Source organism: Charadrius vociferus, unplaced genomic scaffold (assembly GCF_000708025.1).
Source record: "Charadrius vociferus isolate BGI_N301 unplaced genomic scaffold, ASM70802v2 scaffold218, whole genome shotgun sequence".
NCBI classification, from domain to species: Eukaryota; Metazoa; Chordata; class Aves; order Charadriiformes; family Charadriidae; genus Charadrius; species Charadrius vociferus.
In genome coordinates, this window is record NW_009650084.1 from 2,422,907 (window position 1) to 2,437,907 (window position 15,001).

Sequence of the window (15,001 nt, forward strand, 5' to 3'; positions counted from 1 at the left end):
CTAAGTCCTAGGTCACAATGCAGCACATCCTTCTATGCATGCTCTAAATCGTTGCTGTATTTTAAAATATTTATGGATGGAATAAAGGAAGACGTAGGTATCATGTTCAAAATCATAAGCCAAACTCCTGCCCTCTCCTCTTCAACAGCTGCCTATTCTAGAGGCACCTAAAACTTGCTAGCAACCAACTACCGTGACCTAGAAGTCAGACCTAGGTTAAGTAGGTGGCTGCAGTTACATCTCTCCTGCGTGTCCGGAACCACCTTGGCCTGGGCCATAAATACATTGATCACAAAATATGCACTGCTCCATGCAAATCCTTGGATGGACTTCAATAGGCAGGCGAGCTCAGATTACACCTAGCACATACTGCCTGCACGAAATGCCGCAGTCACAGTCACTCTTGGTCAGCAACATGAACAGCAGAGATGCTGTGCACGCTTCAGTCTGACTTTCATAACTGTGAGTTAATAATTAGGAATACTGTGAATACCAGCCTGCGGCCCACCTAAGCCCAGCATTTGGAACGCCTGGAAGTGCCTCAGCAGCCTAGTAAGTAATCTGGGAAAGGACGAAGGGATTTCTCATCACTATTTCTGAACTTGGTTTGCCCCACAGCAAATAATTAATTGAGCCAGAAGAGAGAAGGACTGAAGTTTAGTGGCCACAGGAAGGACGTCTTGGAGCCACAGCCCCTCATTTAGGGTGGCTGCTAATTTTCCCATGCACTGCTCCTTAGATAAAACCTCAAGGCACCCCAGCTGTAGGGTACAGAGTCAGGGTCCATGTCGCTTGCTCCCCTGCTGGCTGGAAGAACCCTGAATCCTTCGTTGTTCTGTGGCAGGGACAAATGGTCCCATCACCCTTCCTGCCTCCTTCATAGCTTGAGCGTGCCATCCCTTGGAAGGAAGGTGACAGGGGTATAAACAAGACCCCGAAACAAGATGGGTGCTCTGAACCACTGTGCTGTTTGCTGCTTAAATCGGCAGTGATGCTGCCATTCCTGCCTCTAGCCCTGACTCAAGCAGCTAAAACACAGAGAGGGACCAACACTGCCAAGCTTAGTATTTTTCATGTAGCTCTAAGTAATCCTCTACTTAACACCTGGGGTTGCTGGGTCACAGTTCTCAGGTATCCACCTCTGCTGTGACACTACTGAGAACCTGGAAACACAGCTCCAGGCTTCGGATTGCTCCTTGAGAGCCAAATGAATAAAAGGTATGGACCAGGTACCAGGCATTGCCTAAGTCCTCCTTTGGTCATATTGGTACAACAAGCTCTCAATCTTATGACAAGCAGTAATACAAAGTTTCTATAACAAGTTTTTATGTTTGTCATGAGAGGGTTCAAGTCTGTATCTTAACTATTTTAATATATTAAAATACCTTTGTTTCCGGTTTATATTTAATTCTCACATTTAATGAAACAAGCAGGCTTTTCGTACTGATAAAGGAGGTCCACAGAACTAAAAGCATGCCCTGAGCTATTTAAAGGTTAGGTGTTTGACTCAGGAAATTATTTCACGGATGTAACAGTGCTCTACGTCATGTAATGAACTCTGCTTTATGTTTAGGCTATTGTTTAGAGGAAATAATAAGTCAAGACAGTTTTATAAACTCCAGCAGCTTGCTGAGATTGGGTCCATTTTTTAGTTAAATATTTGAATGATCGCAAACTCCCTATCTCCGTGGGTTTTTTTCTTATTAACCTATTTGCAAATGTAATGTGCATCTCTTCCTCAGGATCCTTCATTTCACAGTTTCCCCCTCAATTCCTTTTCAGAAATTACTAATAGTTCTATACATCTTTATGGACACCATGTTGATGTATGGCCTGCGTGAACATATTCCTCTGCAGGACGCAGGTCTTCATTAAGAAGCAGTGTGCTAAGCAGTGCTGCCATTAATAAGAATCAATTCTGAACTTTTAGAGATCTGTTTTGGTTGGAGCTGTAAATAGCAATATATCCCAGCCTAACAGTAACTGACTGACAGATATAGTAATTTTATCATGTGAGTTTTCAATTACGCCTACTGAGAAAACAAGAAGGAGAACAATAAGTTTATTTCTTTCTTAATTAGAAGAGTGACTCTAAATTTGGTAAACTGTTGCTAAGGAGAAAATAGAGTATGAATCAGAACTATGGCAAGATATTTGTGCACTTTAAAAAAAAAAAAAAAAAGGCTGCTAATACTTATTTCAACTGGAAGAAGTTCAAGGTCTATTGTTTGTGTACTATCCACTATCCACCATCCAACATTTTAATTTACATGCTATAACAATACCAGCAGCTAATGTAGGGACACAATTGTTTTCTTCCACAATTTTAGGAAGCTTTTTTTTTTTCAATTTTCTCATTTTATGTCCTTTTATGCACAAAGATTCTTCAGATAATGAACAGAAAAATCTGGAAGAACTCTCCAAAGGTAGGGAACATAATGGGAGAACACTTGAGACCAGCATTCATATATCTCTTCTGGATTACACTTGGCCTCTCCTCATTGCTTAATTTCCACTTCTTGACTGCTAGTGCGGTGACTCTGGGAGCTTTTAGTCACATGTAGCATTTTCTACTTTATTATCTATGAGTGTTTATAATTTCTTGAAGGCAGATCATTGCACTGTTGTTTAATCTGACATTACTGGGAAGTTACAGTATAAAATGTTACAGTTTAAATGTTTTTTAATGTTAAGAAATAAATCTGTTAAGGACCCTTGTAAAACTTTGTCAGAAACAATTATACACATGGGCACACAACTGAGATTAAGGGAAAGCAAATGGACATGTATCAGTCAATAATGAAAATGCAAAAAGCCCAGTTTAAAATTTAGTGACGGAAAATGTAGTTTTAAAGTACCACATGTATTTATTTTCTGAGGAAAACAGATTTCTCGGAATACAGTACCGATGGTGACATCCAAATGTAGTTGTCTTGATCTGAGACAGGTGCCTGGAATACCTTTTTGGTCAGTGGGGAGAACAGTGCATCCTAGGATACAATTCATCCCATCCTGATACTGGTACATAAACTGATCAGCTGCATCTCTCCCAGAAAGTGCCTACTGCTTGCTCTTAACTGTAAAGGGGGGTGGAAGTGACTAGCTTACGCAGAGATATCCACCCACTGTAGAAGTCTAAGGAAAGGGAGATGAATGTCCCGATTTGCTCAATATGCAGTTAAATGCTGAAAACTGTGTTTGCAGCAGAATGGTATTTGTAGGATCTGTGCAACCAAACTGGAAGAGTGGCAACAGCCCCAACTCTGAAGTCGTCTCCTGAGAAAACCTTCAATTCTGGGTCTTGCTTATATTTTAGATGATCCCAAAGTCCACTAATCACTAAAAAGTCCAGAGTCTAGGCAGAGTCTAGAAACTGGGATTATATAATCTAATTTGAGATTTCTGTGATACAGGCAGCACATTTGGCCTGCTGTTGCAGACCATGCAGAGGATCTCATCAGAACTATTTCAGGCATTTGAGATAAATCCCATCCTAGAACGAAGAGGGGATTAGAAAGGTAGCTTAGGGTAACTACTTGAGATGTGTCTACAGCCCAAGTGTCCAGTTTCAGGTGAGATGAATCCTGCACTAAGTGTCCAAATCTCTTTCTCAGAGCCAGCTGTGGCCTCAGATGGGAACACCAAGTGTGAGGAAGACTATTTAAGAGCAGATATATGGTGCAAACACAAAATGGGTTACACCACTGCACTAGTATGCAAGTTCTCTGTGCCTAAGATGAAGTATTGATTAATTAGAACTAGTTTGGGGAGCCAAGGCTGAAGTATGAGAATTCTGTCAAAAAATATGTAATATAAATGAAATGTAACCAACATGAACCACAGGGTCAGAAGGCAGCCTTTGGAGGCAAGGCTGTCTCATTTAGTCAACTGTAATGGTAGTAGCATATTGAGCCAAAATTGCCTAGATAATAGTGTCAGAAACATCAGCTTCTGAGTATAAGAAAATTGGGACTGGTAAGGAAAAAGTACCTAGAATTAGGTTGTTTATTTGGGAGGAGTATAGGCAGAGAAACGGAGGTGCAAGGGTGGTAAAAAGGTGGAAAAGGAAAAAAGAGGAATAGGGCATCCGATTAGGTGAAGAACAAAGACGGTGAGGATATGCTAAGAGCAAGAGCGTGGACATCTGTAGTCAGCAGTGATGCTGACCTGCAGGCACAAGCGCACCAGGAGCCCCTTTGAGAGAGCCCACAGGTCTCTCCACCAGGAATGTCCCTGAAAGACTTGCTGTAGGAGGGTGGAGTAAGAAGGTATAAACTTGTAAGGAAGGACAGGCTTACACCTGAATACCAATTGCAGGAGGAAAAGCAATAGAATTGCAACTTGATAGCCCTTTTGTGCAATTTATAAGATTTCTTTATAGTAATTTTGTATGAATACTAATACTAACAATAAGCAATAGAATTTTAATTCAGTGTTTCTTGCAGTGATGTGGTTGTGAATTAATACTGCTACTAACAGTGGTGTGTTACTTCACCAATAAAAGTATTACTAGGTTCTTAGAGGTGTGTTCTTTAATCAGCAAACATTCTAAGCTACATCTGACATCTCCAGTCTAAAGAGGGAGAGTTGGATTTGTGGAGTAAGATCCTTCTACAAAGCTTCCACTTCATCCTGGAGGCACCAAAACATCCTGTCCATCTCCACCTCCTGCTGGCAGAGGGGTGGTTTCTGGTCATGTATACAAATATGTGCCACTCCAGCCGTGTGGGTTCCAGCTGACTTGCTCTGGGATCTGAAAACCAGGCAGAAACTACCACACCTGAAGGGCTGGAGACAGACCCCCAGCTCTGCGGGCAAGTGGCACAGATACACTTAGGTCTGCAGTGTTCAGAGGTAGGCATCTCTAGAGCAGACTTGCCTTGCAAAGACCAGGACAGAGTGGTCCAGAACAGATAAATATCTGTGATTCACTCTTTGCCCTCTTTTGTTTAATAGCTTAGATACCTCTACAGGGGCCCATATGAGTATGTCCAGCTCACGAAGCCTGACCTAGTGGAAAATGTTGTTACAGCTCCTTTATTTTTAAAATAGAGCTGGAGAAGATGATGGGGTAGAGGAGGACTGAGCGGAGCAGCTTTACTCTGCCCCATTCATTGCACACAATAGCACAGCAGTCAGCACAGTCTATTAGGAAATGGGAGACCTAATTGCAGTTCTCGGACAGAGAAAATCAAACATGCACCTGCCCCTGGGAAAGCTTCAACCAGCAGGCTGCGAACTAGGCTGCAATGGATGGACAAAGGCAATGAGGACAGCAATAAACTGAAAGGGAGAAGAGGGACTTTTCCAGCTCTTCTTTTAATATTTTTGAGTCACTGTGCTGGAATGAATATAAGATCGATGGTTCAAAGAACGTGAACACTACTTAAACATGAGCAAGAGAAAACATGTAAGTGCCATCTATGTTTGTAAAGCTTGTATATCGGCCTAGTGTAAACACCTTCTCATTTTAATGACTATGAAATAGCAAGCATAAAATGTGGGTGTCCCAAAACAAAATCTTACCCTCTTGCTTTCTCGTATTTTTTGTCCCCCAAAACCATTATATATATTAGTACATCTTCAGCCAACAAAAGACAACTTCTCTTCTGAGAATTCATAGAGTTCTGCTTCTGACTTAAATGTATTTTTTTTCAGCTGAATTCTTAAAAAAAACCCCAGAAACAGATATGCAGTTCTCTTTAAACTTTTCTGCACATTAATGATTTATTCATTACTAATCTTGGCCACGTTTGTGTAATCGTTATCTCTGCGTGCCCACTGAAGTACCTTCACTTCAAGGGTTGGTATTCTGACAAAGAACAAAGGCAACCAGAGGACAGACCTCAAAGTACAGTCCTGTGAGTACAGAAAGACCAGGAAATATAAGCCATTTCCTTACATGCAGCTCAAAAAAAAAAATACGGAAATTGTAATAAAAATATTGCAACCTGGAATCAAAAGACTCTGCAGACCGACATTTTCTTTGATAGTTTTATAGGCTGCAGTTGTGCATTATAGCTTCTGTCCCGACAAGCCCCATTCTATTCTCTCCATCAGTTGCAGTGGCCCCTCCGAGCTGGCTGAGTTTCACCAGGGGAAGTTTTAGAAAGTCTGGGAGCTCACTGAAAAGCTGAACTATGACTGGGGGTCCTAGCACATTGCACGCTTCTGCAGTATGGCAACCAGGAGGACATTTGGATGCTTCACATGAGACTTCAGACTGGAAGTCCCGAGGGGATTCCTGGCAGGCCTGCAAGGCAGCCTTCTGTGTCACCACCAGGACGACCAGACAGGTCCACACTTCTGGCATGGATCTCTGTTTCCACATCTGACCTTCAGCTACTCAAACTCACATTGATTTCAAATTCAGTTTATAAGGCCCTGACTTAGCAACATTAATTTTCTGCTTCCTTCGAACGAAATGGTAATAAATAAAGTAGGAGTATGACAGGGTACTCCTGCTGTTGATGAACCAGACAGATAGGAACTTCACTGGTTTCAAATGTGACTGCACAGTTGTATTTTCTCAAAAACGGCATTTTACTCCTTAAAGAGTCGAAAACATTTGTTGCCTGGATGCCAAACTTATTTCTCTAGAAACATGTATAAACAACCATTCAAAACAAGTATGGAGAACACTTCAGCGGGGGAGGCCTGGATGGCCAAGCATCAGGCTTGGTATGGAAAATGCTCTGTCCTCTGAGTTCCAATGCCAAAGAAGGAACCAGCCATCTGAAACCACCTGCTCGCCACCCAGTAGCTACTAGTGCCCCGGACAGTAAGACCACTGTGAAGACCTTAATTGGCGAGGGAAAGGGAGAGATAAATTGGCACATTCAGAGAGGAAGGAAAAGATGTGGGTGTGGATCCTCTCTCCAACTGTTCTGAGAATTATTTCGCTAAGAAATAATTCTTTCTTTCATATTTGAATGGGAGCCAGAACCTTTTCTAGACTGGATGCATGGCAACCGGAATAATTTAGTGCGTGACCTCAATATCACATGAATGTTTGCACTTCCCACCAAAAGTAGGGGGAGCCACGTATGTTACACATCCTTCAACGAGAAAAAACCTGGAGGGGGAAACTGGTCCCAGGAGGAACACGAAGAGACTTACCACCAGCCATACTACGAAAAAGCTGGTCTCTTAACAACTGCCTAGGGCAGTCTTCCCAATGCAATGAGAACAGCAATGCTTGTGGCAATCACTTAGGAATTATTGATTGGTGTGGAGTTTCAAACGCCACCTCCCTCTTATGATGGAGTGTATAGAGAAAACTGGGAGGCACGTTGCCAAGCAAGCAAGCAGCTTGCTTCGGTTCTGAGTCCTGACAGGCAATAGGAATGTCAAGAGAGGAGGAGTAGCCAAAAGCAGCACTGCTCCCAGGGACTGGGATGCCTGAGCTCAATGCTTGGGGTGAGAGAAGGAAGGGCAAGAGAAGACAAAGTCTCTGATGCTGAGAAGATCCCAACAGAAGGAAACTTGTCTTCTCGAGTGTGTCTCAGCAAGTATGTTGAAGACAGCAATGAGAAACATGAATTCTGTACCTCTCAGAAGTGAAGCTGTAAAAGACTTTCCTCTTATGGGCTGGCTTGTGGCTCTTGATTATATGAACTTTCTGGCACGCGGCCTTGATTTGAAGGCTGAATAGTTTCATTTCAAAGTGAAACTTCACAGCTCCACATGTTCCCTTTATTTGAGGTACTATTCACCATCCCCTCTTCCAATTAATAAGTTCACTCGTTGCTGTCTCGAGACAGTGCCTTGTAACAACTGCAGAAGCCAGACATGATATAGTGTGAACCTACCCTTCACATTTTCATAGAAGCATTTCTAATTTTGTGGTTTGCATCCAAACACATATTTACCCAGCAAACCAGATGGAATCCAGAAGGAGCTGCTGTGATATAGTAGGCATTAAAAAAAAAAAAAGGTCCATAAGAGGCTCAGTTGCTCAGTCACCAAGTAAATCTTAAAAGCGGCCAAAATATACAGTACAGATATTTGAATGACTGTCCAGGGGTCTTGCCCACTCGCCCAACATGAGGTTGTTTGCAAAAAGTACACTTCCGAGCAAGCAGCGTATGCTGTGACATTGTTTTCTGTCAAGAAGTCAGTGAATGGAGGTCTCATATTTTACAGGTGATTAAGTTGGCTTCAGCTGCATTTTGCCTTTTATTCCCTCACAGAGATGATCATATGTTATCCTAAGAAAGGAATTGGAATATAAGACGGGAAATTCCAGTTAAGACATTTTAAAATGTCAAACAATAAAAAATAGTCACCACTATAGAAAAATCTATCACTGCTGCTTATTTTTGAAGAATCTGTAATGCCATGGGAAAGGGAATCCTAAAAAGCAGCCATGGGTCTCTGCATGAATGTGCTCCAGCTCTCAGGAGCTAATGAAGGAAGGTTGAGATGCAGAGCGCTTTTCCTAGAACAAAATTGCATCCAGAGGAGGAAGAACAATGTCCTCTGGCACTTCTCTATTTGAGACAGATGACTTAGTTGCCTAAAGGAATGACAATTTTTGTCTTAATCATCAACTAAGGCTTGAACATGCGCTAGCAAGACAGGTGATGCTGCAGGCAAACTAAGCTCTTTGAAGAGCTTGCAGCCATGGCTGAAGATATCTTTTACCTCTTACAAAGGCGCAAATGGTACATGGTCATCAGCTGACACCTATGGCCCACAGTGACTACAGAAGGACAGTAAAAGTGTTGCTCATGAACAGTCGATTTTCAGTTTTACCAACTTAAGAATCAGATTTGTTTGCAGGGAAAAAGCCCCACAGATATGAGTCTAGAAAGAGTTTGAAGCTGGAAATGTATTAATAAAGGTAAGCAAAGGTACATACATTAATTATTACTATTAGTTAAGGCAAGCCCATTGGCTTCCCTGATTACATAGAGAACTCAGACACCTTGTGAATATGTTGATGCCTAAATTTTGGTGGCTTTGTATCAACTGTCTCTTTGCTCAGAATAGGAATTTTTAGCTAAATCTGCGAGAAATGTAGAAGACGCAGAAGTAGCTGGGGGGAAATCTGGACTGGTAAATTAAAATCTGTCTTGATATCTCGTTAAACTTGATTCTACCTTCGTAAATGCATGCTTTTAGAGATGCATATTATTTTAGTTTATTATCTTTCCTTATGAGACAACACACTACCATCTAGCATCCAACATGGCATTCCTCATTTAAAAGTATGGTGGTCTTTAGAGTAAGAGTGCTGGGACATCTTAACATAAGCCCTTATTCCCAACACTCCATCCTAGAAACTAAATGTATCTCCACAGAAACCACTTTGGTGGTTTTAAAAAGTATGTATTGCAGGAGTCAGAAGAAGTGTTTTCTAGTTATCAGTGATGAAGAACGCAATTGTTAGGGAGTCTGTGATGACAAGCTACACTGTTTCTCTTTTAATTTTTATTCTTTTTTTTTTTTTAATGCAAACCACTGTGCATTTTGTATTTGATCTGCACAAGTGTAAAGGCTTATGCAAGGTGCAAGTTAGTGGACAGTGTAATCACCTCATATATGCAGTTACACTGCACAGTGGATGAAAAATATTTTCCGTAAAGGAATAAGGGTAAAGACACTGTCAGCCCTTAATCTGAATTTGGCTTTTGTCCAATATCTTATATTACTGGAATAAAATCCCCCTTCCCATCCCTAAGAACAGAAAGGCATTTGTTCACATACTAGTAGCATAATAATGAAACACAGCATCCACTCATTAAAGTAGCAATTTCTATATTTAACTACTTTTAGTTTCCGAAGTCTAGTCATTTTCAGTTCTGGAAAGACATCCAAATAATGATATCATTTGCTTCAAACAATAGAAAGTCTGGATGCTATTCTATATATGGAGATTTTTTTTTAGTCTATTTATAAACCACCCCAGTTATTTGACCTGTCTAGTTTACTCACCTACGTAAATTGGCAGACTCAGGAAACTTACTTAAGAACATATTATTCTTAGTGGCTGGTAAACCTTAAAAATTGCTAAATTATACTTCAGATATGCATCCAGCATTTCGGAAAACTCATCTGCACCTATTACACTAAGAACAAACCAACCTGCCAATGTAGGAAAGATTTTTGCTTTTAAACCAGCAGCAATGTGGTTGCATTAGCCCTGCTCGTGGATCAGCGGCTGACAGAAACCAGCCGCACAGCTGCTTGCATGGCTGTATCGTCTATATTTGTTCAGTGCAGTGCAATGCTGCCAGGGTTTCCCAAAATGTAAGCATGACCACTGAGTTTTTATCCCAGTTTCATGATTTCTATAATTACTTAAAAATGTTTGGTTGTGTATGAACTGCATTTATAAATTGAATTAATTAGTTAGTTCTCCTCTGAAGAATAGCTCTTTGCAGCTGTAACCTGCTGACCTGGTTCTTGTGCATTTAGATTATTTTTTTTATCCTTGGTGGGGTGATGTTAGTGACAGTTTTTAATGGCCTTTTTAAATCCTGTTATGCCTGCAGAATCAAATATAGCAGAGAGAAAAAAAGAGCTGAGTTGAAGTTCCTCCTGCAGAATTATTTACTAAATTGCAATTAGAAATATATACCAAGAACTGGCAGTCTGGAGCTATCACTGAGAGCATGATTTGAAAGGAATGATCTGCACAGTTTTATCAGTGATGGCACAGATTGTCTGACCGCTTTTATCACACATGCTGCTGGGTAAGTCTAGTCCAGTATAACTCTTACAGCCCTGGCTCGCTTTTCAGAGTTGGCTGTTAGGCAAATGACTGTACTGGAAATATTAAATGTGGAAATTTGCTATGCAATTTTTCAGAACTGCTTCTCAGGACTGGACTGATATTTCCTTAAAAGTAAGAAGAATGGATAAGAGACTTGCAATCTGGAAAAAGAACTGCATTTGATGATGGAAGTGTTTACTGCAAACTGCTTGGTCAGATGCAACACCCACCATTTCCTTTCTATTTCAGTAAAGAAAAAGCCCATGAGAACTGGCTTGCTTACTGACCCACTCCACTTTTCAGTTTAGATTTCAAAACTTAACCTCCTCCCTGAGCCTTCTCCTCTCTGCTCTGAGTTGATCAGTGTTGCCACTGGCAAAAGCAGATTGTTATAGGGGTTATAACAGATAAAGAAGGTATATTAGAGGATCTGATATATCAGGACTACATGCAGACCTCTGTGAAAGTTTTGCTATTTGCAATGGTGTCAAGACAGGCAATCTAAAACATAGAAAAAGGTGTTCAGAAAAAAATTCAATCTTTTCCTTGTGGATATAAAAGCTGACAGTCAACTATTAGTGATAATCTCCTTTCTCACCCATATACTTTTGATTAGCAAAATGTGTCCATAAATTTTTCTCAAAAAAAGAAGGGACCTAGCAAAAGCTCCTCTTAATTTTTTTTTAATTTATTTTGCCAATAGGATGTCCCAATGCACATAAGAAACACCCCAAAAAAATCAAAAAGTAGAAGCATTATAATTACTGCTCTTACAAATTACATGATATACCTCAATTCCCACTTCTACCAAAAACCTGGTTTAGTTGCTTACCTACTCGGGTGACAAAATCTATAGCTCAACATAATGCTTATTTTGTATATTTGTAATCTCTAGATGTCAAAATCTGAAACCGGGAAAGGCCAAATATATTTCTCCTTGATACTAAAAAATAAGTAATAGTAATTTTTTTCTTTGGATATTTTTTCATCCTTCACACCCACTTCTACATAAATTTCATGGGAGGTGGGAAGGTCGTTTTTTTTGGGGAAGGAGGTTCAATTTCTTTCAAAATATCCAATTGACTGTATAAGAAAATTACTATAGCCACCCTGTGAAATGTTGGCTTAGGAGAAGATAACGTAGAACTTACATTTACCCAGAATAAAACAGAAGGGCTTATCTTTCCCATATGTACCGTTGACTTGTGACTTACAACCTGCTTTGCTTCACTTCGGCAGCTGGTCTGATTTCTGCAACGTTGCAGAACAGAGTTGAATGCACTTTCCCAGAGTCGCACGATGAGTCACTGGTTCAGCTTGGTCTAGGACCTAAGACCTTCCTGCCTTCCAGTCCATTTCCCTAACCAACAGACAAACACTGTCTGCATTGCTGCAATAAGTCTTGTGGCTCAGTCCCCACACCAAAAATGCTCTTATCACAGTACAAACAACTAACATACTGAGATTATAAACAACCAAATATCAAGCTTCTTTAAACTGACTTAAGTGATGTCATTTGGCTTCTCTTTCACATCCTTTTTCATTATACGCTTGTCTTTTTGCAAATAGATCTAACAAAAGTTCGGAAATGTTCATGCCTTGGCAGTAAGGAGTAGAAAATAGACAAGAATTAAGTAAGGAGTATACCTGCAGTTCACTGTACCAGAAATAAGATGAGCTCGACTCTTAGAAGAGGTAGAACAGACCCTGCAGTGCTCATCGTGCTCAAGGGTCTTAGCAACTGGTAACTGATGCTTTATTCGGAACATGTTTCCTGTATAAGCTACACACCCCAGGTAACTCAAGAAGAATAACTCTGAATTAGAAATCCAGCAGAGGCAACTGGCAGACTGGATGTATGTATTCAGCTTTGCCATAAACAACTTCCTATGAAACTCCTCATAGGTGATGTCAGCTCAAAATGTTGATTTTGAGATAGAACGCGCAAAGCCCAAGAATGCATCTCAGAAATACTTTATCAGCAATGCTGTGGAAATAACCTGGGACTGCAAAGATCATGTTGCAGTGTCACAATATTGTTAAAAAAAAAAAAATAATTTCAAGCTCTGTCTCCTTGCTTGCCTCCCTGAAACTTCACAGATTGTATCTCATGTCTCTGCTTGGAACAGACCTTCAGATTACAGACCAGTAATGTGACTGTTGCTGTCTTGGGCAGGTACCACCTTATTGGGGCAGTGATCAGGCCTCTCTAAGCTCCGAACCATAAAAACCCAGCGGCTTTTACCTGACATAAGATGCAAGACTCTGCTAAACTTCAAAGCGTGCTAGAGGAAAACAGCTCTCCACATGTAGACTGAGGAATCAAGACTCTAGTGAATCATTACCGTAGGTATGGCTCAACCACCGTCAAGACCATTCTCCAGGGGCCCTTTGCTCTCCCACACAAAGCCACAGCTTGATTTTCAAGCATCAGAAGGTAACAGAAAAATCACGTATTTGTCTTGTCTTTCTTTTCCCTGATCATGGAAAAGTCAGTATCTGTGCCATATTTTGTGAGCAAGATACATCTCAAATGCAGTAAGTTCCTGGAAGAACTCTGCTACTTTGCTCCTCCTAGCAGAATCCTCTCTCACCATTTACTTTTATAGAAAAGACTCAATGCTCGAACTGCTGTAAGCATGGTAAAATAGCTTCAGTGCTGCCTCCTCACTAGATCTCTCCTTCTGTGTTCTTTTTTCCAGCCTTTAATAAATTATTCCAGTTGATTTCTGAAAGGCAGGTCTTTTTCATGAATAGGTAACAGTACTGACACATGCTGGATCAACAATGAGGTTTTGAGTCCTATCACAATTTATCAGCAACAGCTGTTGTTCGCAGATGGATCTCACTAAGCACACATTTGAGGGGCTGAGCACTGACTGTTCAGTGCCTGCGAGCTGCATGGCTAGAACCTCATTCCTCCATCTAATGAGATGAGCAACGATTCCCAGAAAATTTCTACTCCCAGTTTATATTGCTTCGTTTGTAATCTCTTCCCTTTTGTATCCTGAAAGGTAAGAAGAGGGTTTCCTCAGTCGTCAGATTCTGGAACCTGTTTAACTGAATTGGAAAGATGCTAAAACAAGTCTTGGAGGCATTTACTCCAAATCTTCTCCTCTTTATTTCCTTAGTGTGTACTCACACACACGCAAGTGTAATTCGTTTTCCAGCTGTGAAGTATAATAGTTTTTCTTCTGGCTCTTTTTCCTTACTTTTCTGTTTCTTCTGATGAACAGGCTCTTGGGTTCCACTCAGGCAACCGCTTCTCAGCAGCAGGAGATCCCGGATCAGCTGCTACCTTTGTTTCAATTTCAATTTTGCCATTGAAGTACAATCTTTTAGCACAGTTGGACCATTTTTCTCTACTGCTCCCAGTTTTCATGGCACCAACTGCTCACACAGTCCATTCAGAGTATTTATTCTGAAGTTCTTATTTCTGATAACCCAAGCATAATATTCCAGTTTCCCCAGACTTTTTTAACTGTTACCTTCCTTATGCATACACGGGCTCTTTCCTTCTCTCTATACAAGACCTAGGTCACCAGATCATTCGGAGAACTCCCTTTTCCTGGTTTGAGGTAAAACAGAACCAATTTTCTGTTCAGTAATTTTACTTTTTAGCTAAGCCTCTTCAAACTACTGAAATTAACAGCATATTGTGCAGAAACTGTTCAGTTTCAGAGTGATAAGACTTCTATTTATAATTGATGCCAAGGAATGGGATGCAGAGAGGCTCTTGCTTATATTCATTGCTATAACTTGCTTATTGCCAGCTAACATTGTTATTTTCCCCGTTGGAGGGTTGGAAGCAGAAAAGCGTAGAGGGGTCCCACCTGCGGGGAGGAGCGGACAGGACAGGTGACTCAAAACTGACAAAGGGGGTATTCCATCCCATCTGCCTCATGTTCAGTATAAAAGCTGAGGGATCAAAGGGTCAACCCTCTTTCTTCAATGGCAAGCGTACGCGGAGGACTCTGTCTGATCATCTGCCTTTGATCTCGATCCTGAATGCAGATCCAGAATCCAGTTCCTGTCCGTCACTGAGTCCAGTCTGGGACCTCCCCAGTGCCAGCTGGTGACGTGATTGTCATCCTGGGAGCTTGGTATGGTTTTGTACATATTTCATTATTTTCTTTTTATTACTTTGTTATTAATATTTTCATTAAAGTAGTTTAGTTCCTTCTAAACTCCTAAGTCTCTCTCTCCCTCCTCTCCTTGAAGAGAGAGTTGGGAGAGAATACCTGTCATTTGCCTCAGTGGCCAGTCCAGCCCAAACCATGA

The 15,001-nt window shown here is 40.9% G+C and overlaps 1 protein-coding gene across 1 annotated transcript in view; it reads right to left on the minus strand.

Moving 5' to 3' along the window:
* The window catches only part of COL4A2 (collagen, type IV, alpha 2), a 165,993-nt gene that overhangs the window by 103,033 nt on the left and 47,959 nt on the right, over window positions 1–15,001 (minus strand). The window lies entirely within an intron of this gene.